The sequence below is a fragment of the Neoarius graeffei genome, chromosome 20 (assembly GCF_027579695.1).
Source record: "Neoarius graeffei isolate fNeoGra1 chromosome 20, fNeoGra1.pri, whole genome shotgun sequence".
Taxonomy (NCBI): Eukaryota; Metazoa; Chordata; class Actinopteri; order Siluriformes; family Ariidae; genus Neoarius; species Neoarius graeffei.
In genome coordinates, this window is record NC_083588.1 from 53,862,078 (window position 1) to 53,886,418 (window position 24,341).

General features: G+C 42.6%; 1 protein-coding gene across 2 annotated transcripts in view; it reads left to right on the top strand.

Annotated features, from left to right (window-relative positions):
• The window catches only part of znf385c (zinc finger protein 385C), a 295,378-nt gene that overhangs the window by 159,369 nt on the left and 111,668 nt on the right, over positions 1 to 24,341 (top strand). The window lies entirely within an intron of this gene.

Here is a 24,341-nt window from a genome sequence, read left to right on the forward strand (position 1 = left end):
CTCCCTTCTTTTTCCATTCCTCTTCGACGGATGAGTAGAGGGAGCAGTGCTGAGCTCATGTGGCGTTCCTTTGCGCCGGTGCACAAGAGCGCACGTCATTGAAGAGACGCGAGTGCCGAAAAGTCGAACAGTCTTTAATGTGAATTGTTTTATGGGGAAAAGAAAACCTCGGACTGATTCGAAGACTTCCACAGACATGTTGATTGGTAAGTCACAAGCTGGTCACTTCTGCATTGGTGTGTGTGTGAGAGCAATGTCAAATGTATTGTACATATACCCTTAAAGATGTCTAACGATGTACATTATGAAGAGAAATTCCTCTACAGTCATGTACAAGTATGTAAGACGTCCCCTCGAGGGGTACAGCTCAGGGACGAGCGTGTGTATCCTGAGGCGTGCTGTTTTTGATGTGTCTGAGTTACAGAATATGGAGTGTGTGTGACATGCTTGTCGAGTTCCCGTTCATATTCTGGCTCGCTACCTGTGACACCACGTACACGATGAGGGAAACAGTACAGCACCCCGGTTAAACCCCGGCCTCTGTAAACCCTTCTGTCTTTACTGCAGATCTGCAGCGTGTTTCAGTTCGTACGTGGCTGCCGGTACAAGCCCGTGCCATCTGGGTGGCATCAGAGCAGCCGTCTGCGGACTGACTTTGTGTCGTTTAGAGGGCATATATATATATATATATATGTATGTGTGTGTGACAGAGAGAGAGACTGGACACTCCATATGAGTCCTTTAATGAGCAGAGGTAATGAGTCGGAGCTGGAATGGGAGCAGGTGCATTTCCTCTTCACTGACCTCCACTGCACAGGCATGAAGGGCTGAGTGGATAAAGCAGAAGAGCAGAGAAAGAAAGAGGGGAAGAAAGGTGTGTTGTTTTAGCTGAGAACTGGGCAGCACGCCTGGGCGCGTAGGAATGGCATTTCACATGCAACTCCTCTCTCTCTCTCTCTCTCTCTCTGTGTCTTTCTCGGTCATTCTCTTGCTCTTTTTTTTTTGGTCCAACATTGTCTTTTTTTCTGTGTCTTTCCTCTTTTTGGTGCAGGAGGATGCAGATTGAATATTGAACATTAACACTTTCATTATTTAATCTCAGTACTATGGCCGAGTTAATTACTTATTTATTTAATCATTAAAAAAATCCTAACAATAAATCTCAAATGTTTACCTCGGGCCCCATGTGATGTCGCATTTTTAAATGCGCGTCATTTTTATATTTGGGGGGGCGGGGATTAAAAGTTAATTAAAAGCCGGAAAGGTTTGGTTTTTTTTTTTTTTAAATATGTATGCATTATTATTATTATTATTATTATTATTATTATTATTATTATTATTATCATCTCACTTTGAATTGAAGCCTCGCTCTTTTTCAACCCGCAGTAGGCCGACATTCTTCTTTTTGTCTACAAAACAAAAAGACCCCTTGAAGTTTGAATCCCCCACCACCCGGTGTGTGTTGGTTTTGCGGTGCTGCTATGCGGGTTTGGACCGAAGCCCGGCCGCTTTGGCCTCGAGCCGCTGCGGGTCAAACGGCGCCGCAAGAGCTCAGGTTCAGCGACGCGGAAAATTAAAAATGATCCCGGATTGATTCCGCGCTCCCCCACCTCCCCCAAAAAATAAATAAATAAAAATAAATGCTTCATCAATACGAAAACTATTATTTATTTTTGCGGGATTTATTTATCTTTAGCGCACACTAATGGAAGCGAGGTGCATTTCTGCACTTGTTATGAAATGAATGATTTTATTCTGATGGTTATAAACCGCACGGACGGCTCGCTGACGCATTTTCCCGACAAATAGTAATGCTCAGGTGTCACTCAATGGTTTTGTGTTTTTCAGCATTTTTAAAATTATACGTCATGTTTACAGAGTCATGTATTTATCCCGACAATTGTTTATATATTTTCATTTTGCAATTCCTTGGAAATGAACCTGAAAAAGGATGAAATCGAGAGGTTTTTTTTTTTTCGTTTGCTCGCATGATTAGGCTTGTAAGCTCTTGCTGATCTCATGTGTTCGTTTTGTAAAATGTAAAATAAATTGGTTTGTGGACGTGTGAAGGGCCGCTCTTTTCCTCTCATAAGGGTCGGGTTTATTTATTTATTTATTTATTTATTTATCCATCCATCTATTTATTTATTTCTGAATTTAAGATGGCCTTTGGTGAATACATGAACACGTACAGAGGAAGTGAGTGCTGGTTATTGCACATATTATGTAGCCTATGGAACCAAAGCATTCATATATATATATATGCATATTTATTTCTTCCAAGGTGAATATGTGTAAAGCTTAACAGCTTTAACATTTCTAAATCCTAAAGCGTATTTTCCAGTGGCTACATGATCGACATTGGGGGAAAATGCCTACAATTAGTATTATTTCATTAGAAGAAAAAAAACCAATAATATGATGAAATATAATCCCAAATCAGTCTGAAAAGACATACAGGATGCCCCATCATAGAACCCAGCATCATCAAGTTGACATATATTCTATATTTTAGGGAGCATTGAACGAATCCCAGTAACTCTATTCGTAGGGATCTGTATGATGAGACAGTGGTGGATGGTGGGCTGCATATCAAGCAGTTTCTGTAAATAAAAATCGTTTTTTATTTTTTACTTTCTGCTGTGATGTTGGATTTAAGGGACACCTTGTATATACTTTTCATGTCGTAATACAGAAGAAGGCTGCGTCAAAAGTGTGTGTGTGTGTGCGTATATATATAAACACACACACACAGCATGTGAAATTGTGTCATTGCAGTCATGCCGCAGTGCAAATCTGCCTGTTTGTGAGATAAAGATTAGGCATGTAGGAGGTGAATTTGCTCTGTGTGTGTATGCGTGCGTGTGTGGGTCCATGTTTGTGGTTCCGTATGTCCAGTTGTGGTCCATGGGACATGTGGAGAAACAGAAGGATAGAGAGAAGGACAGAAGAGGCAGGAATGACGAAAACGGCGCTGCGGTTAATTCTAATTCGAGCATTTAGGGCTGAGAGGGAGGCGGAGTATAGGAGAGGTTTGGAGGTCATGATTCAAGGTCACTGCGTCTGGATACAGCAACCATCATTTTACAGTCATTATGTCATGGTCAGATCAGAATTGGCTGAAGGATCATTTTTTAAAATGGCATTTCTGTTAGAGAGATGATCATCATGTAATTTTGACCTCGGAGACAAAAGACAAAGATGTCTTAAAAATGAAGCAAAAAGATCATTTTAATCATCGCATTAACTTTAACACACACACGCACACTTGCCATCAGGAGGATCCCTGTGTGTGTGTGTGTGTGTGTGTGTGTGTGTGTGTGTGTGTGTGTGTGTGTGTGAATGGATTGTGTCATTTTCATCATTATCATTTTCCACAATTATTTTTTCTTTTGCTGCTAATTGAAAAAAAAGGATATTTCGATGTTTTATAAAATCAGACGTATCTCCATGCTTTGCGAAGTTAGTGAACAGATCTCACCTGCAATTTAGACCATTTCCAGCTCTCGTGAAATTGGATTTCTCTTTTTATCCATATTTTACAGTCACTTATTAAATCCTCCATTGGACCACAGAGTAATAGTGAAGGAATATTTTCAGTATTGTGCTTAAAATATTCTTCTGATGATGTAAGCATGAGAAAAAATCTTTCTGATTTTATCTTTTAATTGTTCTGGCTGAACTGCTTATCAGGGTGCTTTCTTAATTTAAATGCATTTTGCGTTTGCCTCAGTTTTTTTTTCGTGAAAGACAGATTTCTTTTTCATGTTAAATGTAACATGAGAGAACGGCGCGTAAATAGAATTAAGATTATGATTATAACATTTTTATTATATTGATCGTCAAATCAAATAAATACGTCAAAATACCGGTACTTTTAGTATTTTTAAAGCATTAACTGTCGTAGAGGACATTAGTACTGTGTCTTTAAAACGAAGATTACTCGAGAAAAATATAGCATCTCAGAAAATGGTGTTATGCATCACTTATATCAAACGTGTTATTGAATTATATATATATATATATATATATATATATATATATATATATATATATATATATATATATATAATTAGAAATGTAACCTTTTAATTTTTCTTTTAAAATTAAATCTGCCTGTCCCTGTTTCGTTTTGACTCCTTGGTGTGTGTGTGTGTGTGTGTGTGTGAGAGAGAGAGCTGTTTGTAGAACAGAGTGACTGACGGCACAAGTCGTTAAAACAAAATGACAGTGTGAGCTTGATTGGCCTTTCAGCTCTCTGAATTGTGGGGGGGGGGGGGGGGGGGGGGCACAAGTGGGTGCAACATATGCTGGACTCAGCAGGGGTTACGGCTTGAAATGGCCATCAGTGTAGATGTGTATGTCTGTCCCTGTTTATCTTTGACTTGTGTGTGTGTGTGTGTGCCCCATTGTGTCTCATCAGACATATTTTGCACTTGACTCTGTGACCCTTGTGTGAGAGAGATTAGTGAAACAGTAATGATTCATGTCCTGATGGTGTGGGCAGTAGAACATTCCTCATTATTATTATTATTGTTGTTGTTGTTGTTGTTGTACTGATGTTGGTTGAATGAAGGAGAAAACAGTTTTTACTGAACATGGATTTATTTATTGATACAATAGCGCGTGTACAATATGAGTGTACAGGTGATGAGTTGTGACTACACTGCATTACACTACAATACATGACAGCAAAATATTCTATATTACACGACAATATTCTACACTACAGTATACTATGCACTATACTACACTACAGTATTCTACAGTACAATATACTACATTGTTATACATACAGGACACTTTATCGATGGAATATAAACCTGTATTCTGTTCCTTGGGGTGGCACAGTGGTGTAGTGGTTAGCTCTGTCACCTCACAGCAAGAAGGTCCTGGGTTCGAGCCGGCGAGGGCCTTTCTGTGCGGAGTTTGCATGTTCTCCCCGTGTCCGCGTGGGTTTCCTCCGGGTGCTCCGGTTTCCCCCACAGTCCAAAGACATGCAGGTTAGGTTAACTGGTGGCTCTAAATTAACCGTAGGTGTGAATGTGAGTGTGAATGGTTGTCTGTGTCTATGTGTCAGCCCTGTGATGACCTGGCGACTTGTCCAGGGTGTACCCCGCCTTTCACCCATAGTCAGCTGGGATAGGCTCCAGCTTGCCCGCGACCCTGCACAGGATAAGCGGTTATGGATAATGGATGGATTCTATTCCCTTTTGTCAGGTTTCATTCATTTGGTTTGATAGCATGCAGTATTATTAGCATATCGCTTATCCTATGTGTATTATGTCACTCTACCCAGTGAAGAATGAGCGTTGAATATGGTTTACGATATTGCATGGTTGTCAAGACAACATGATGTCACACATCGGAGATGTAAAAGTTCCGTGCTAGCAAGCGACTGGGACAATTTGTAAACAAACATGGCTGCCAGTTTGCTTCGTTCAATACGGAAGATTTTAAGAGAATTTTCAAAGAGAAAGACGCATTGAAGACCCAAAAGGAATGTGGACGTCCATCCATCCATCCATCCATCCATCCATCCATTGTCTGTAGCTGCTTATCCTGTCCTACAGGGTCGCAGGCAAGCTGGAGCCTATCCCAGCTGACTAGGGCGAGAGGTGGGGTGCACCCTGGACAAGTCGCCAGGTCATCACAGGGCTGACACATATACCCCTTTTCCACCAAATCAGTTCCAGGGCTGGTTCGGGGCCAGTGCTGGTGCTGGTTCACAACTTGTTCAACCTGCAAACCAGCTGAGAACTAATTTGCTTTTCCATAGCTCGGGGTGCTAAGGGGAGCCACGTCATTACGTCACTGTATACGTCAGTTACGTCGCTGCGTTTGCATAAACCTTGGCGCGAACATAAAAGCAACAAGAAGAAGAAGAAGAAGCAGCAACAACAACAATAATGGATGACTGCTGCTTTACTGCATCCATGATATCTCGTCGCTTATTTAAAAATGGCGCCTTCTCATGGTCTTGCTATTGTTGTTGGTCTTAACAACTCCGCCCCCCCGCTGACGTAAGCAGTTCTTTCCTCTAGCCCAGCAAAGAGCTGGTGCTACCCTGGAACCGATTTTTCTGGCCCAGACCCAGTTCTTTGTCAGTGGAAACAGAAAAACTGGTTCCAAACTAAGCACTGGCCCTGAACCAGCCCTGGAACGGATTTGGTGGAAAAGGGGTAATAGAGACAAACAACCATTCACGGTCAATTTAGAGTCACCAGTTAGCCTAACCTGCACGTCTTTGGACTGTGGGGGAAACCGGAGCACCCGGAGGAAACCCACACAGACACGGGGAGAACATGCAAACTCCGCACAGAAAGGCCCTCGCCGGCCACGGGGCTCGAACCCAGACCGTCTTACTGTGAGGTGACAGCGCTAACCACTACACCACCCTGCCGCCTGGAATGTGTATGTATTATAATAATAATAATAGCTGGCTTTTTGTCATGATATATCAGATACATTCCCTTCAGCTACTCATCTTCGACTCATTCAGTATCATACTAGCTGAATGGAATATACCTGATATACCACTCAACGCCAGCCAATATTATTTAACTATTCTACACTACAGTGCATTGCACACTATACTACACTATATTATAGTGCATCGTACTACACCATAATACACTACACTACAATATTCTGGCACATGCTTCAGGATGATTTTCTCACTCAGTGTTTTAATGAAGAAAAGAGAAGTGGTAATGACACTGACTTCATCCCTCTCCATCCCCCCTTCCTCTCTCTGTCTGTCTTTTCCTCTCTTCATGATATTGGTGCAGTTACCTGTGTAGATCACAATGTCTCATCACACTTCTTGCCTTCTGCATTACTAATCGTGCCATTGGTGCTTGGTGAGGTTGGATTGGTACTGAAAGTATGGGTTTGGTATGATACCTGGAATGATAGAACAGTAAGGGTACTAGTTCGGTACTAGTTCGGCACCCTCGTCACAATTGCACTATTGTCATTATACACTGTCTGTCAGTTTTGCTGGCCATAACCCTGGATCAGTAGAAAGCAGATCTTCAGGTTCAGTCTGGCCAATGTCCCTCAACTCAGTTTCTTCCTGCTCTTCCTTACTCTCTGCTGCTTCTTCCTCACCACCTGTGCTTCTGGTACTCCCCCTGTTCTCTTCCTGTACTTCAACACTTCTGGTGTCCTCCCTGGCTGCTGCATCATGGCCTGATGAGGGGTTAGTTAATGCATGAAAAAGTTTGATGCATTCAAGTTTGATGCATTTAAATGAACTCCATACTCAGTAGCCTTACAAATGTTACCCATAAAAGACAGGAAACATCTTATTATAAATTTATTTCAAAGTGACACGGAGTGACATTTCAATTTGATCAATTACATACATATTTCTTCATATGTTGTGATCTCTATCCCTTTTTTATGTGTGCTGTGCTTTCTCCAGCTCCTCAATTTGAAACCAATGGTTTAGAACGTGTGAACATTCCACACACGTAACCATGTCAAACACTTGACTGGTGTCCGTTATTAGCAACACTTTAATCTAGCAAACTGTATATGGCGCTCGCTCATTAAAAACTTCAATCCTAAAGCATTTATGGGTTGTATTGCTGCTTACCTCCTTCTCCAAAGGGGGGTTCAGTGGTTTGGTAGGGCGGAGGTCCCCCTGAGGCTGGATCTGTGCATATTAAGGGCACCCCATTAGTTATGAAACTGGTTATTAGCACTAGTTATTAGCACCAGCATAACGTAATATTTCATCTTGTTTATCACACAAGTCAGTTCAGTTATTAAAATGGAAAAAATGTCACTGTACAAACTGTAAAAGTGTTCTCTTGATAGGCTAATCCAACCACGTTCATACTGTTCATTTACCATTCGCTAATATTTTGAACACATGTGAGCGATAGCTACCTTTCTTTGGGAAAAACTGAGTGACCAGTTGCCTGCCTCTCCGGTCCCTCTCAGCTTTCAGCTGCCTTTCTTTACGTTTTTGACAGCCACTCTTCATATTTAGCGATCATAGACTGTACGCACTCCACTGCTGGCTGGCTGGCTGCTGCACCGCGACACAGCAGCAAGTAGCGTTGCACTGATCAGCACACAGATTTAACGCATCGCGCTTCTACCAGAACTGGACCGTACCATTTCGCAAAAGGGGGAGGGTTAAATGGCAATATGTTGAAGAACTCAAGAAATAGACAACCTTGTTCAATTAGCTCATTTTACCAGATGGAATATTGCATTGTTGTTATTTCAAAAGTCTTATTAAAATCATTAAAAGCATATTATCAGCCCCTTAAAGGGCCCCATGGCAGTGCTGGGCCCCTAGAATTGTTCTAACCTTTCCCCCCCTGGTGGCGCCCATGACGCCAGGCGTAAATGTAGCAGAAAAGTGATGCGTTTTAAAACTAAAATGTATTAATGTGGACATCGCCGAAGAAGACAAACGGCAGCCCGAGCGCCATCATTACAGTGGCTGCCTTCCAGTTAGCCCCGTGTAACATGAGGTCGGCTAAACAAGCGGGCTAGCCTGTTAGCTAGATTCAGTACGGGAAATATTGTAAAGATGTGAACCACAGACAGTTTGGTAGTTATCGTTTAGACAATCTTATTTATTTATTTATTTATTTATTTATTTATGTGATCATCATGTGCACTTTCCATTCCTGGAATTCTTTATAAATTGGGATGTACGTCAAATGTGATAGGTGCATCAAATGTTTCATCAGATTAGACTTCTTGCCAAATCCCGCCACACATGACTTGAGGCACCGTTTGCACAAAGGGGTAGAAGGAGACTCCATTTCTCCATTATCACTCACCCTAAAAGCAAAATATTGCCGTATCTCACTCAGAGAGCCTTGTTTCTTGACATGTTTCAGCAATCTAATGTCACTAGTTCATTCAGCAGTTGCCAAATCCATAGCGTCTTCCCAAACTTAGCTAGATTACTGGAAGCGGTGTGGCAGGTCACTGGTCAGGGGGAGAGGTCTTTGTCTTAAAGGGTGGGTGAAAGAGCAGACTCTTAAAGGCACGTTTCAAAAAGTGTTGAAATGCAGTAACATTAACTAATGCTTGTGTCACACATTGGCGTTTCAGCCTTGCGTATGTATGGTGTATCAGGATACGTGACAGTAAGAAAGGAACGTCACAGCATCGTCAGCTTGCATAGCTAATCCTCTAGGATGCGGAACACGATCTCCTTGTACGCCAGGGTGCAGCGTATTTTTAAGTCCGCACTTAAAAATTCGTAGCACATACGTAGCAGCTTTGATACGTCACACATACGTCACGTGTACGCTGTAAAAACGAAAGCTACGCAGCAGGAACGTTGCTCGAACACCTATTACGTCGTGCGAACGCTTTAGTTGACATGTGTCTGATGAAGGTGGCTCTGGGGCTGGCTGGATGGATGCGGCTGATGTCTTCCCTCTTCCTTTGCCCTTCTTGGGTCCTGACTTCTTCACTGGCATGATGCTTTCTTGACTGTGACGAATGACAACAAATGCAGCATGTGGCCCCTTTTATACCCACCTGTGAACGCCGCAGGTACGCAGCAGCAACGTCACACGTAAGAACGAAATGCCACGCCAACAAAACAGTTATGCTGCAGCAACGCATCATACGCCACGCATACGCCTCAGTACGTCCCTTGAAACCCATACAAACCCCAGATACGCCACACATACGCCATGTACGTCACAGGACTTCAATTTTGGACAAAATATGCCTCATTTCTTGGCGTTTGACCCACACGCCGCTAACATAGCAAGATACAAGACAGTGTGATAGTAGCCTAATGAAATTTGTTAAATGATGATACCATTTCAAATGTCAAATTTACCGTTAATGCTAAATTACCGGCAACTGGAACAACGCCAGTGCATACATGTCAACCAATAGACCCCTTTCACTGACGTCACCCGAAACCGGAAGTAAACAGACCCTGCGCCATTTTGGAAGACCAACAAACTCGTGATTAGGGGAAAATAACGGCAGCGGTATGTGAACCCACGAGAATAAAGTGGAGTGGCAAACGACTTAAACAAACAAATCTGAGCTGTTGTATTTATGATTTATTGGCCCAACAGTAGACTTGAAAGAAACCTGTGTGAGACTTGGCAAAAAACTGTGGATATAATGGATAAGTCTGTGCATGATCTGCGGACACTTTGAGGTAAGCAAACGCAACAAATTCAGATTTAAAACATGCTAAATTGGCCCCAAGTTGATAACTGTATGAGGAGCAAGCCTCCCAGACTTCTACAATTTAATAATAATAATAATTTAGGATGGTTTGGGGCTTGCTCGCTGCTGCCAGGTTGGTTGTTGAGTAGCCTGACTGTTTTTTTTTCTTTCTTGCGTGTGGTATCATTGTTGACGCGAGGTTGTTTTTTGAACATGCCAATGCGGACACGATTTCCCCTGATGAGTTATGACTTCAGACGCGATGTGTGTGTGGAGGTGTGGAGTCCGCGTGATATGTGCGTAAGATAGGCTTCTCATGTGTTTGGAGATCCGCGCTCCGAGACAAGCGCAAGGCTTCTCATGTGTTTGGAGATCCGCGCTCCGAGACAAGCGCAAGCGCCCCCCCTCCCAAGGGAAAAAAAGGGACCCCCCCGAAAATATCGGCATAGTTTGAACACTGAGTGTAGGCACTGGGTGTAAACAACAAATAGTTTACAATGTCTGGGTAGCAAACAGATGGCAGAATTGGTGTCTGGTCCTCCTTATGTTTCCATTCTCCCTTGCTGCAAGTCTTATCATATGGGTCAAACCCATCAATCCCAGCCAGTTTCTCCACGTACCGTGCCCTTTCTGCAGCTGGTAATGTACTCACATAACCAGAATTATCAGCCATCGTGTCACTTTATTCTCGCTCGTACTTTGTTTTATATTGTGAGTGCATGTACTTGGTCTTCCAATATGGCGCCTAACAAAATCTCGCGGTGCGGTGACGTCATGTGAAAGGGGTCTATACGGAGTGCCCGTATTTTATACGGATTTGATTCAATAAACGTAGTATACGGGCGTACAAATAAAGTTATACGGATTCTTTAAAAAAAACTTCAATATTTATTTAGAGCTATAATCAATTCCCACGATGATAAAAGAGCGCATAACATTTACAAACGTACTGTACACCACACAAAGCACAGACAGCCAGTAAAGAGTCTTATGAAATCGCACGTTATCTTGTGGTAGCGAGACTTCATTCCACTTCTGATCATGCGCACACCGCATTGCGAGAATCCCGCCAACCGGGAAGTAACATTTTGTTTGAAAAGCGTATTTCCACCTGAGCGACTTTCACTAGCGACTGAAAAGATTCTGAATGGGCACTCCGGCAAGATCAACACAGACACTTGCTGTGACATGCAGCCTAGTGAGGTATTGGTGCAGAGCGCTAAAAAAGCTGTCATGGAGTACAATTCAGAACATTAGAGTGACACTTTGTGTTTTTGTCATACATTGGAGCTTTGTATTCATCCTGAAGGTTTATTGTTATTAATATTGAATAAAAAGTAACTTGGATATATCAATGTTAATTATCATTCAAATTTTAGGTAAATTATTTTAATTTGCATCTTATAAGGATTTTATAAGGGAAATACGGATTTTGGAGGTTGGTTATACAGGTTTGATTGACCAAAGGTTGACATGTATGCCAGTGCCTGATGGTTTTTAAAGTAAGGGAAGTGCAGCTTCTGTACATCCCTAAATAAGAGCATCATAAATCCTAAACAGGTCGCCAACATTAGTAGTGTCTGCCATGTTGCACTAAAAAACAGCATAGCTGTAGCTAAACAAAAATAAACACAAATAACAAACTTAAGAAGAAGTAGCCTTTATTAATCACATGTACACTCAAGCACAGTGAAATTCCTCCTCTGCATTTAACCCAGCTGAAGCAGTGAACACCCACACTCGCACACAAGTCAGCAATGAGCGGGCACACACATACACTGTAAAAAATCTGCAGTTACGACAACTTAAAAAAAAAAGTCAACAGACTACAGAGGGGCGGCATGGTGGTGTAGTGGTTAACACTGTCGCCTCACAGCAAGAAGGTCCGGGTTCAAGCCCCGTGGCTGGCGAGGGCCTTTCTGTGCAGAGTTTGCATGTTGTCCGCGTGGGTTTCCTCCGGGTGCTCCAGTTTCCCCCACAGTCCAAAGACATACAGGTTAGGTTAACTGGTGACTCTAAATTGACCGTAGGTGTGAGTGTGAATGGTTGTCTGTGTCTATGTGTCAGCCCTGTGATGACCTAGTGACTTGTCCAGGGTGTATCCCGCCTTTTGCCCGTAGTCAGCTGGGATAGGCTCCAGCTCGCCTGTAGAACAGGATAAAGCGGCTACAGATAATGATGAGTTTCTTCTTCAAAAAAAAAACTAAGTCATTCAGACCCCTTCAGAAATATCAAACTGTGAAGAGGTACCATAAACTTAAGAGTTTCTCTGTTGGCTTGGCATTCACAGCAAATTTTAAATGTGGATGTCAAATAAACATCAAATAAACAGGTATTGCTTATTTTCAGCAGCAATAATGAACAATTCAAACGTGAACACCCACCTAGAAACCTTCAGACATTTCTGCTAAAGTTTACCATTAAGCAGTGAGCCGCTTACCGCAAGAGTTTATTTTTGAAAGACTGAACTCTTGCTGAGCAGTCATCACCAAGTCCCAAGAAAACTTTCTGAATCACGTCACATGTGTATTTCAGCTCTTTAGGGTACTGAAAATTGAGAGCATACAAGAGGCCAAAAAAAAGTGCAAATGCATTTGGCAAATCATGGATGTTTTGCATTACCACTTCTAGTATAATGGCATAATCTTCAATGTGTGGTGAGGAAGCGGAGGCCCCAACATCGTCTTCAACCACAGTCAGCATGGCCACCTTCACACCTTTTGCGTAGCCTTCTTCTGGATCAGTGTTCTGTTGAGCACCAACAAGCGAAAATGAATGTTCACATTTAAGAGCATAAAACGATGTGGAGCTTATGAAGTTACGCTACCGTTCAAAAGTTTGGGGTCACCCAGACAATTTTGTGTTTTCCATGAAAAGTCACACTTTTATTTACCACCCTAAGTTGTAAAATGAATAGAAAATATAGTCAAGACATTTTTCTGGCCATTTTGAGCATTTAATCGACCCCACAAATGTGATGCTCCAGAAACTCAGGCTACATCCACACGACAACGGCAACGAGATTTTATTTAAAAAAATATCGCGTCCACATGGGCAACGGATCAGTAAAATATCAGGTACATATGGCAACGCAACGCTTGCTGAAAACGATGCAATACACATGCCACACCTCTACGTGCGCTGTAAGACGGTCCCATCGGAGACACCAGAACAATAGAAGAAGTAGGATGCATGCACATAAACCCCTTCTTCTACCCGGCGTGAAGCACTCAGGAACAAACACACAACAACAAGAAGATGGCTGCGACTACGCGAGGAAATCGTGCCTTCTGTGTGTACAAATTAGTTTTATTAGTGTGCATAGTTTTATATAACTTAATTTTCTTATTGTGTGTGAACATTTTGAAAAGCATTTTTATATAATTTATATAACTTTTTATATTGTGTGTGAACATTTTGAAAAGCAGTCTTATCCAGTAAAAAAAGAAATTCAAGAAAAGGTTCAGTTACTTGTTTATTTTTTTGGGGCTTTTTTCACCTTTATTGGATAGGACAGTGTAGAGACAGGAAACGAGTGGGATCAGGAAATGACCTCGGGTCAGAATCGAACCCGGGTCCCTGGATTTATGGTATGGCACCTTATCCACCTGAGCCACGACGCCCCCAACTCATCTCATCTCATCTCATTATCTCTAGCCGCTTTATCCTGTTCTACAGGGTCGCAGGCAAGCTGGAGCCTATCCCAGCTGACTACGGGCGAAAGGCGGGGTACACCCTGGACAAGTCGCCAGGTCATCACAGGGCTGACACATAGACACAGACAACCATTCACACTCACATTCACACCTACGGTCAATTTAGAGTCACCAGTTAACCTAACCTGCATGTCTTTGGACTGTGGGGGAAACCGGAGCACCCGGAGGAAACCCACGCGGACATGGGGAGAACATGCAAACTCCGCACAGAAAGGCCCTCGCCGGCCACGGGGCTCGAACCCGGACCTTCTTGCTGTGAGGCGACAGCGCTAACCACTACACCACCGTGCCGCCCCACGCCCCCAACTTGTTTATTTAAAAGAAAAGCTGCATACAAAAGTGAATGCAATGCAGTGGTTCATACAAAACAGCGAGAGTGCTGCTTGTTCTAGTCATGTGGTTGTGACGTCATCGTAAACAAATCCGTTCTACTCATCCAGACGACGTCGCAACGGCGCCGTTGCCAGATTTTTCCACTCTGGAACCCGTTCTCAAAAAATATCGTTTTGGGGCACCCAAAACGCCGGTGCCGTGTGGACGCCAGGCCGAAACGATAAACAATTTTATCAGATTCACCTGAATCCAGTGTGGACAGCCTCTCAATCTGCTCAAAGGAAGGTCAGTTTTATAGCTTCTCTAAAGAGCTAAACTGTTTTCAGCTGTGCTAACATGATTGTACAAGGGTTTTCTAATCATCCATTAGCCTTCTGAGGCAATGAGCAAACACATTGTACCATTAGAACACTGGAGTGAGAGTTGCTGGAAATGGGCCTCTATACACCTATGGAGATATTGCACCAAAAACCAGACATTTGCAGCTAGAATAGTCATTTACCACATTAGCAATGTATAGAGTGGATTTCTGATTAGTTTAAAGGAACAGTCCACCGTACTTCCATAATGAAATATGCTCTTATCTGAATTGAGACGAGCTGCTCCGTACCTGTCCGAGCTTTGCGCGACCTCCCAGTCAGTCAGACGCAGTCAGACGCGCTGTCACTCCTGTTAGCAATGTAGCTAGGCTCAGCATGGCCAATGGTATTTTTGGGGGCTGTAGTTAGATGCGACCAAACTCTTCCACGTTTTTCCTGTTTACATAGGTTTATATGACCAGTGATATGAAACAAGTTCAGTTACACAAATTGAAACGTAGCGATTTTCTATGCTATGGAAAGTCCGCACTATAATGACAGGCGTACTAACACCTTCTGCGCGCTTCGGCAGCGCATTGATATCTGAGCTCCGTATCAATGCGCTGCCGAAGCGCGCAGAAGGTGTTAGTACGCCTGTCATTATAGTGCGCACTTTCCATAGCATAGAAAATCGCTACGTTTCAATTTGTGTAACTGAACTTGTTTCAAATTACTGGTCATATAAACCTATGTAAACAGGAAAAACGTGGAAGAGTTTGGTCGCATCTAACTACAGCCCCAAAAAATACCATTGGCCATGCTGAGCCTAGCTACATTGCTAACAGGAGTGACAGCGCGTCTGACTGCGTCTGACTGACTGGGAGGTCGCGCAAAGCTCGGACAGGTATGGAGCAGCTCGTCTCAATTCAGATAAGAGCATATTTCATTATGGAAGTACGGTGGACTGTTCCTTTAAAGTGATCTTCATTGAAAAGAACAGTGCTTTTCTTTCAAAAATAAGGAAATTTCAAAGTGACCCCAAACTTTTGAACGGTAGTGTATGTCACTTTAAAGCGATAGTCCAGAGTATTTCCAACCATAGCCCTGTTGTTCGAGCTAACCAAGTACTGTCGGTACAAAGAGGAATCAGAATTTGGTACAACCTAGACCAAATAGCGAATCGACAGCTTATGCTAACTGAATGGTACCGTAGGAAATCAAACTGAAAGTGAGCTTATGGTGCCATTCAGTTAGTATAAGCTGCTAGTTCACTATTCAGTCTATGTTGTACCAAATTCTCTCGTTCTTCCTACTGACAACACTCAGTGAGCTCGAACAACAGGGATATGGTTGGAAATACTCCAGACTATCGCTTTAAGTTGTCAAAACATGTACTTACCAAGCATGTCTTCAGAATCTTCTCTGCTCCATAGTCCCTCAGAAACAAAGGGAGGCCTCTGAGTGCCACAGTCTTTCTGTGCATGGAAATGTCCGATGTCTGAAAAAAAGCACAAAACAAAACCGGCAAAAGTAATTCTATTTCATGTCAATAAATAGCCTAACTTAGACAATCAAAAATAACAGAATTAAAGTAATTTAGAGTGGTAGAATTACTTAAAGTGTAACACCGGCGCTGAAGCAACTAAGGGTCTCTTTCAGTATGTCCAAAAGTCAAACTTTCGTTGAAAAGCAAATTATGTCGGTAGCTGGGTTGTTACGTTTGATCGCCAAGCCAAATGGCTTTTGTGGGCGGCACGGTGGTGTAGTGGTTAGCACGGTCACCTCACAGCAAGAAGTTTCTGGGTTCGAACCTGGCAGGGGCCTTTCTGTGTGGAGTTTACATGTTTTCCCCGTGTCTGCATGGGTTTCCCCCGGGTGCTCCGGTTTCCCCCATAGTCACAGTCTAACGTGAGGCGGCCTTGGGCTGAAGTGCCCTTGAGCAAGGTACTTAACCTCTAACTGCTCCCCGGGCGCTCTAGTGTGGCTGCCCACTGTTTCAGATGGGTTAAATGCAGAGGATGAATTTCACTGTGCTTGAAGTGTGCATGTGACAAATAAAGATTTCATCTTCCAATGAGCGTACCAGTGCCACTTGGCCAGATGCATCCAAATCACTATTTTTAAAATACTAAAAAGGCTCAACATAGAACGACACGTCAGTTGTAGCACGGGTACGCTCATTGAAAGGCATTGTAGGCTGTAAATGCAAATGGTGGTCAAGCTACCGACATAATTTTGCTTTTAAACGCAAGTTTAACTCGTGCACGTGCTGAAAAAGACCCTTAATTGCCTCAGCGCCGGTGTTAGGCTTTAATTTACTACATTTACATGATTTTATCACCTGCTTATCCAACGAGTCAAGGAGTGTTTGCATGTCTTCACCAAAATATGCTCTTCTTATTCTGAAGATCTTGAGGAGTTTGGGGGGGGGGGGGGGGGTCTCAATAGCATCCAGGAACATTCGCTTCAGGTTAACCATTGTTAATTTCCGAAATTCACAGTTCACCTATAGAAGACAAAGTGATAGTTTATGAAATTAAAACTGTTTACGAAGGCTATAAGAAAGTGAGTGAGTGAAAGTGCTAGAGAGATCATGAGAGGGACTGAAATAGGAAATCAGACAGTGTTGCCAAGGAAATAAGTTGGAGAAAATGTTTTGGAAGAAAGAAGCAGACAGTAAGAGTTAACATGAGGAGTACACTGACCTGATACTCCAGGACGAGTGCTGGCCATCTATTTTTCACCAGCTCAACATGTGGTTCCTGTTCAACAATTTCCTTCCTTCGCAAGGAAAGCGTGCGGTCCATAGCTTCACTGACAAAAGTCATGTTCGGATTCCTTTTTTCCATCTCAATTGTCATTGACTCACGATCCTTTTCCAAGGCGTCTTCACTCTGTCCAGCGGGGTGGTTAGGAAGGAAATTAACCTCGGCTCTTCTTGCTTTTTTGAAACCTTCCTCACGGTTTCCCCTCCTTTCATTCACTTTAACTTCTTCACAGCCAGCATTGCGCAGCTTCTGACAGTAGTTTCCAATCTTGAATGCAATATTCATTCTCCATCCATTCCACTCATTTCCGCTTCCTGGTTCACGGAGACAGGGATGTTTGTTTACAAGAGCCACTGCTACTGAATCTATTTCTGATCTGTCTGGATATGCAGTCACCTCAAACAGCTTGTGCAATTTTATCTAGTATTTCACCTTTGATGTCTCTTGTGATGTCAAGCAGAGTGCCCTTATCCTTGTAGACATCATTTCCCTTTTGGAGGCGTAATTCAACATCATAGGAGAAGGTCGGTATTGGAAAAGGAGATGGTCATGGAGAACTTCGTCTAGAAACACTAAGTCCTGTAGATGTACTAGGAGACTCAGATGAGCTCGGAGGTGATGGTGTATCCAGTGAGGACAGCGACACATCTGATCCGTCAGGGTCATAAATTACTTTCAGGATAGCTTTCTCGGGTGGAAGCTCTGAAATGTCTGTTAGGTTACGGAGTTCATTTCCAAACTCTGGGTCCTCGTATTGCAAAATGAATCCCTCTTTCAGCTGGAGTCGATCTTGCAGAATTTCTTTTCATCTTTGCAATGAGTTGGGTAGATCTGACATAGTTATTCGTTTGATGTTGTTTGGAGATATGACATGCAGCAACATTTTCTAAAATTAAGGAGAACACAAAGAATTATACAGGTGATTTGAATGACAAGTACTTAACATATTGAAAACAATAGAAAGAATGAGGCAAGTATGGCAACAAATAACAGAATATTCATAAGTAAGGGCTCAACACGTCCTCACAGTACTGAACTGACCTAGAGGAAGTAGCCAAAAGATAAACCAGTTTCAATGCCCATGAATCACAAATACATTACATCACATCAGTGATCAGAGACCAACTCAGTGCAATAGAAATGTATTCGGTGACACTAAAAGCTTTCCCCTGACAGAATAGGCTACCAAAGGATAAAAGTCATTTGTCATCAAATGTCAAGATGTCAGTTTCAGCATAACTTGTCTCATCCAAATCATACGATCTCAGATGTTCTATATAGAGAGCGTGCACGTGACGTCACGAGGTCACGTGATATTTGTTTATCCGCCATTTTGGACGGCAAGGTCACGCATAGAACTTAGACGAACCCATTCTAATTATCAAGTGTGTGGGAGTAGATCTTTCGAGAATGGTTATATCTTGTTCAGCATTTGGTTGTACCAATAGACAGGGCCAAAAGGAGGGCCTGTCATTTTATAGATTCCCCGCACACGAGGAGAGACGCGCAAAATGTGTGTCCGCTGTGCGAAGAGAAAACAGGAACCCCAGTTCTACCAGCCGAATTTGTAGTGAACACTTCATATCAGGTAGGTGTAATCTTCTAATTCAATACTCCTAGTACATCTGTTAAGTTGATTTTCGGATTGATTGATAACTGCATACTTAGAAACTAGACAGTCTCTAACGTTTAAAATGGCTATGCCTAGCCCTACTACCCTGGCCTAGTCTATGACAATGTTTTATCTTTTTGGCTCATATATGCCTTTGAAAAGCCAATCCATAGTAGGGATGGCGAAAACTAAAAAAAATCTTGACCGACCACCGAGCCTCATTAGCCGGTTAAAGTCGGTTAACCTATGAGTTTAAACAGGGATGCAAACGGCAGATGCCGCCTTTTTCACGGCTGAATCGTGCAGATCTGATTTTTTTCTTTAGGGGGGGCATTGGAGTGTCTGAATAATTTCATCAGAGTAAATTCTGTATTAAAATTACTAAATAAGTGATAAAACGTCCTGCATAGTCTCTTTATGATAAACGTCTTAATGCCACTTACCCGTGAGGTTATCAAGTAGACATTCTTCTTCGGAACCTTCCAGAGGTATAGTTGAGAGACCCATCCCGCAACAAAATATTTATAAGCTTCCAGGCTCTTGTAAGCTTTGAGGGCTTTGCCAGTGTAACACGATTCACGATTAACGAGAAAATTGTAAATGTCGTGGTAGGCCAGATCAGGCAAATCGCCGGCACCGCAGCTCCGAATTTCCCTGAACAAGGACTACGGCAAGTTGTACGGACCTGCAATCCCCAACCTGGAACACTTTTCCATGTAACGCTGCCTCACGTCACCTTCAAGATGCTGAACAAGCTTAGACAAGTAATCGCGCGATGTAGATGGGGTATTTTCCGAATTTTCTTGGGGATTACTCCCTGAATCCATTACGCTCGCGCAAGGTAAACGATCCTGAAGCCGTCCAATATGGCGGAGTAGGCGGAGTAAACACGGACGGGTCACGTGACCGCACATCCTCTATACCAAGATGGGAGCTTTATGCAAAGGAACCCTAGGTCTTCTGCAACAAGAATTCTGTGTATTCTATAGAATTCTGGTAGGCCACCACACTGACCTGCGGAAATGATCATGCCCTCTCTGTATCTAATTCCATCCACTTGAACATCGGATGACAAAGACACAGACTCAAGGTGTGAAAACCTTCTCTCTAAAGCCCCTTTCCGTGATGCATCTAAAGATGCAGCCTTTACAACTTTCACACTCTCAACATGGATACGGTTGCTGAATAGATATGAGTCAAGGTGATATGCAACCATTAACTGGTGTTTGGATGCCAGGGTGACTAGAACGTTCTTGAAATTTTGGGTATCATGAACAACCTTTTTTTAAAAAAAACCTGTGTTTTGCCTCAAAATGCATTGTCCATAATTCAACCAAAGGACCAAAACACCTAATAAGATGTGCATAGTGGTCTAAATAATGATGTTTGGGCTGTAAGCGCAGCTCAGAAAAAGTCCCAAGTAGCAAGCTACGATGATCTGCTATTTTAGTTTCCAAATAATCCAGCAAGCTCTCAGAACATTTTGAGCTAACGACAATTTCGAGTAATATCTTTAAGATCCGGGCGGCATGGTGGTGTAGTGGTTAGTGCTGTCGCCTCACAGCAAGAAGGTCCGGGTTCGAGCCCCGTGGCCGGCGAGGGCCTTTCTGTGCGGAGTTTGCATGTTCTCCCCGTGTCCACGTGGGTTTCCTCCGGGTGCTCCGGTTTCCCCCACAGTCCAAAGACATGCAGGTTAGGTTAACTGGGGACTCTAAATTGACCGTAGGTGTGAATGTGAGTGTGAATGGTTGTCTGTGTCTATGTGTCAGCCCTGTGATGACCTGGCGACTTGTCCAGGTTGTACCCCGCCTTTCGCCCGTAGTCAGCTGGGATAGGCTCCAGCTCGCCTGCGACCCTGTAGAACAGGATAAACGGCTACAGATAATGAGATGATATGAGATCTTTAAGATCCATGAGAATTTCCCAAGCTGGCTCATTTTCTGGCACACGATCACCTATCATAAGAGGTAATAACCTTAGCAAAGACCAGTTTTCATGGCCATTGCCCCAGGCTGTACTTCTCAAAAAGCTGGATTTGGGTATTTTGTGTGGTTTGTTATCTTTGGCATAGTACTTGTATGGGAATGACATTATAGAGTGGTTAACATCCTCGAAGGAAATGAATTTCTTCCTTATAAGTTCTTTGAGACACAAGGTCAATTCAGCAGGCACAATCCCCTCAAAGAGATCGTGCAGAATGTCAGGAGGAAAGCCTGTGATGGGGTGGAAATAGGCCAAGTGTTTACTTAAAGCACACTCACCTTTAACACCACAAATGGCGTTGTTGCCCAGAAGCCTTCTCACCAGTAAATCGTGCTGCTCAGGAGTCCTCAGCAGAAAATCACAACAAGGAGTTTCTTTCAGAGTGTCTCGACTGATCAGACAGATCAGTTGTAGAAATTGGCAACAGAAAAACTTTCTTGAAAGCCAGCCAATCCATGTGCTGCCAACTTCTCGGCACAAACAAAAAAATGGTTCCTTTTACATTGTGACGCTTTGCCTCAACATATAGTCCTTCCTTTTCCAAGACAGAAATGGCTCTCAATAATGGGGCAAGGAATCTGTCAAATCCAAACAGCTTCACATCATCACTCTTACCAAGAGCAGCTAACTGAATAGTTGACAAAGATGAACGAAACTTTGCTGGTAAGTTCAGCAGTACCCAATATACTGCTGTGATTTTGTGTTTTGTTCTGGAAGCACCCAATGGATTACAAATTTCAAAATCGTCAATGTAAAGGGCTAAAGCAAAGCTAGACTCTTCTTCTCCTACACTGTAAAAAAAAAAAAATCCGTTGTTTTTACGGAAAAATACTGGCAGCTGTGGTTGCCAGAATAATCCTGTTAAAAATACAGTGAAATGTAAACAACATTACAGAATAACTTGTACATTTCACTGGGATTCCATGTACAATTAATGTAAATTTTACAGGTATTCAATGTACAACAATCAATACATACCTGTTAATTTTACGGATATTCATTGTACAATAAAAAAGCATCTAGGAATGAATTGCGAGTGTTCTCGATTATTGGTTTTTGTGGCTCCAAAATGATGGTGACAAGCAATGATCTACTAGACAGATATTTTATTTGATTTAGAGTTTTACAAAATGTGCCGGAGAGCCTCTACTGACATTTTTTTAATTTTTTTTAACAGGGCAATGATGTAATTTTAACTATCACATTCTGTTTTAGTATTACAGTTTGTCTGTGTTTAAACCAGGGCTTTGAACCAGAATTTTTTTCCTATTGGTTCGTTCCGAACAGAAACGGAATTTTAACGTTTCCGGTTTTGGGTTCCACCATTAAATAGACGTTCCCGAACCGGTTAGAACAAAAAAATTTCGTTCCCGGAACGGTTAATTACGTTCCCTGTCAGCTGTTTAACAAATGGCTATAAAATTATGTCTCTGTCTCATCCAGCTTAAGCCAAATGTAGGCTAATTCTATTACAACCTTCATTAAATAAGACAAGAAATAATTCAAAACAATTATTATTTCAAATGTTGGCGATTTGGATTCTCACTATGTCTTCCCATCTACACAAACAGAAAAAGTGCCAAAAATGAAAGATAATTCGTTTAGTGTGTTACACCGCATGACGTCACCGCGCCGCGCGATTTTGTTAGGCGCCATATTGGAAGACCAAGTACACATCTATGCAAGTACATACATACATAAAACAAACTACACCTGAAATGTAGCCAGGGCCGGTTCTGCCCTAATCTGGACCCGGGTGCAACATCGCGCAAACCCCCCCCCCAAAAAAAAAACAGTCTAAATCAGGACAACCATCACATAACTATAACTATAAACATTTTATATCAACTATTTTAACTAAATGGGCTATAATAAATAAGCCTGCAGGCAGCCACGGCGGGCTGCCTCAGAAAAGTAACCATTCAATGACGCAACTGAAAGCCTGCAGCCACGGCGGGCTGCCTTAAAAAGTAACCATTTGTCCTACCTTAAAACTCGTTTTGCATTTTCTGCCTCCTTTTTTGTATTTTCAACCCTCCGTTTATTTTCTTTCCTTTTCTGAAAACCCGATTTGTGTCCAGACATTTTGTTCTGCTACCAACGAACTAACTCGTCAGGTCTCGTCTCTCGAGCCCGCGATGATTCCCGTGGGAAGAGCAACAACTGATACATTTTTACAAACAGCCAATAGGGAGGTTGCATCGTTCAGGCTCTTCTTTGCTCAGACACTCAGTAATGGAGACATGATAGCAGTCCACCTTCCCGCTCTCTCCATTCAGTCAGCGAACGTCACACAGGAAGTGAACCCCAGCGGGTCATAGAAACTTGCGCAGGAGAAGAATGGCTTTTTTATTTGTAGGCTACGGAAACTTTGAGGAACGAAATAAAAACCGGTATTAACCGGTTACCATTATTTTTAATAAGCGTTTCTGTTCCGGAACATAAAAAATAATAAAGTTTCTGGTTTCGTTTCTGTTCCATGTGAAATAGAAAAAGTTCCCGGTTTTCGTTTTCGTTCCTTGAACTGGTTCAAAGCCCTGGTTTAAACTACAACAATTTGTAAATTCTACAAAAAAATATGATCAATTCAACATATTCTTACTGTTAAATTAACAGTGGTATTTGGTTAGGAGTTTTACAGTATATTGATGTAAATTACACACTGCTTCATTGTCTTTGTATTTACAGTTATGTCATGATTTTACATAAATTCACTGTTAATTCTACGGACATTTTTTACAGTGACACAGTTTATTGCATTGGAAGTATTGTCCATCTCTGAATGACTGGATAAAACCAGTCAGTCTCTCGAGTGAAATTAATATTTTGTGCAACATCCTGGCAACCAGGCGGCACGGTGGTGTAGTGGTTAGCGCTGTCGCCTCACAGCAAGAAGGTCCGGGTTCGAGCCCCGTGGCCGGCGAGGGCCTTTCTGTGTGGAGTTTGCATGTTCTCCCCGTGTCCGTGTGGGTTTCCTCCGGGTGCTCTGGTTTCCCCCACAGTCCAAAGACATGCAGGTTAGGTTAACTGGTGACTCTAAATTGACCGTAGGTGTGAATGTGAGTGTGAATGGTTGTCTGTGTCTATGTGTCAGCCCTGTGATGACCTGGCGACTTGTCCAGGGTGTACCCCGCCTTTCGCCCGTAGTCAGCTGGGATAGGCTCCAGCTTGCCTGCGACCCTGTAGAACAGGATAAAGCGGCTACAGATAATGAGATGAGATGAGATGAGATCCTGGCAACCAAGTAGGCACTCGAGCATTTGCAAAACTGGAACATATAAAGGACTTCTTTGCCACGCTTTCAAAAAGATACTCTACTGGTTGGACTACTGGAAAGTTTCCGTCATAGTAACTGTTCCTGCGGTAATCTCTGGCAAGAGCTCCTTTTGCTTTAGTACTCTCGTACAAAGGGTTGGCTCTAAGAATACCAAATTGCTTTTGAAGTCACAATTGA